Source organism: Falco rusticolus, chromosome 3 (genome assembly GCF_015220075.1).
Source record: "Falco rusticolus isolate bFalRus1 chromosome 3, bFalRus1.pri, whole genome shotgun sequence".
Classification (NCBI taxonomy): Eukaryota; Metazoa; Chordata; class Aves; order Falconiformes; family Falconidae; genus Falco; species Falco rusticolus.
The window spans coordinates 844853-847188 of record NC_051189.1 but is presented as its reverse complement, the minus strand read 5'-3'; positions in this window follow the sequence as shown (position 1 = coordinate 847188).

The following is a 2336-nucleotide window of genomic DNA, read 5'->3' as shown; positions in this document are numbered from 1 at the left end:
CAGGCATTTTCTTAAGCCACAAAGCTCCTTAAACGTTACGTAGCAAATGAAACGCAAACTGGTGGTATCTGAACATTTAGCAAACCCCTAAGGTCCTGGTTTGGGCTCAAGCTGAAAAAATGACTGTTTGTTTTCTTTTTAAAAAAAAGCTCTGATGGATATATTTGCATTAAACCCCAAATTTCCTTCCCTCCGTCCCCCATACCATCAGCAGCTGGTTTCCTATATACCTAAATGCCCATGGGATCAATGTGGCACATGCTGTCAATCAGACTTGCCTTTGCTTTTTTGTAACAATAACATTGAAGTCAAAATGAAAGTTGATCCTCTTGGTGAACTTTGAGCCCTTTATTTCTGTGAATTAGTTTTCTAACAAAAGATTCCTTCAAACTGGCAGGTCTACTCATCTTGAACTCTTTTATTTTATGTAAATTATCTGAGAACTGAGTTTTGTGAATTTTTAAAAATAACTTTAAAAACCCACAACTTTCAAATCTTTTTTAAAACTCTTAAACAGCACTTTATGCACATTTGCAAGCAGAAACTCATGGCTTCAGTTCAAATGATTTTTAGAGCCGAGCTGGTGAAGGTGGACAGAAGCAGTGTCAATGATTACAACTACAGCTGGAGTCCTAATCCCATGCTATCTGCATCCTTGGCTGTGACTGCCGGGGAAACACCACCTTGAACCCGAGTGGGGACTGAGCCAAAACCACAAGTTTTTCTTTATCCAACATCAAACACTCAGGTGCCAACTTCTTCAGTGATCTGGCTATGCCGTGCAACCAGCAGGCTACCCGCCAGACCACTTCTTCCATCAAGCTTCCCAATTTCGCTCACTTTTCTTCAGCAGCTCTTCCCTGCCACAGTACGTGTGTATAACTCAGTGGAAGCCAACTTATCATACCCAGTTTTGAAACAAACAGCGAGTCAGAATGAGCTACTTCCTCTTGTGCTTCCATCCGCCACAGATTCAGCTCTTCTGTGTCACGTGCGAGATACTGCCCTGTGTCACCCCACAGACCCAGCCAAGCGATGTCACATTTCATGAGAAAGCCCACTGCCTGTAGTTCCAGAGGGGCAGCTTGCGCACTGCAAAATCTCAGACTGCCTCGAGGTAGCTTCCCTGAGTGCCCATGTATTTTGTGGGTGATACACTTTTGCCATGACTCCTTAACATTTAAACAGCTGAACACAAGCGTCACACCAAGCAAAGAACGACTGCTTGTCCATGATGGACAAACAACCATAAAGAGCCAGATTAGACTAATGATCTCCCAGTTCTTAGCAGAACACTAACTGTACCTAGCATCTTTTAGCGTACTGGTCAAGAGATTAAAAATTTTAGCTTAACCTTCTCTGAAGGTTTACAATTTTTTTTTTTTTTTTATTAACTGCTGGTTGTTAGTTTTCTATCAAGACATGAATCTCTGGGCAGATCAGTGAATCAGTATGTGTAAAGGGATTTTAAACAATTGTGGGTTTTATTTCAAAAGGGATGGGCTGAATATCAGTTACCTCAGCCCTGCTGATACACAGGGACTTGTCAGGTTGTGATGGGATTACTTGCTCGTATCATTTATACCACTCTACCTTCTGCCACTGCCATAAAGGAGGAGGTTTTTCAGGCATTTGAACACTGTGACATTGATTCATTAAGGCTTCTCCATTCCATCCATGAATCTTATTTCCCAGTGAAAATGGAGCAACATTAATTACAAAAAGTGAGATTTCTACACTGAGATATATAATTGCCAGCACTGAAGTGCACATTATATTTTAAGATCATGCACGACACAGTCTGCTGACATAATATGTAAAATGGATTCTTGATCTCTTTTGTTATTATCATTTCATCCCTGGGAAATTTGAGCTACATCTATTCTAAGAAATTAAATATGTCTGGATTGTTCTCTGGCACTGGAGCATGGAAAAACAGACATTCGTGTTATTAAACTCTGTTAACATTCAACTCAGGGTAGTGACATCCAAAGTGCCTGTTGTGAACGGGCCTGAGCTACCTCCTGGGCTGTGTCTCCAACCCCAACTGCAGCCACGCTGGGCTCCACTCTAGCAATTCAGCAGTAGAGACAATGACTTTGACTACCCACAAATGCTCCCTGCCACTGTTGAATTTAATAGTAGAGACATACCTCAGGTTTCAAACAAAGGCAGGAAGAAAAGAGACTTGACTTTCCGGTGGTTATAGATGTTCTCCATAGGTGGAGTCTATATTGGAAACATGTAGCTATTGATACTGTTAACCACCTGCGGCCCTAGACCTCAGAGTAGTCACTCCTGCAACTCAATTAACATTTCATTTGCCTATTTTCATC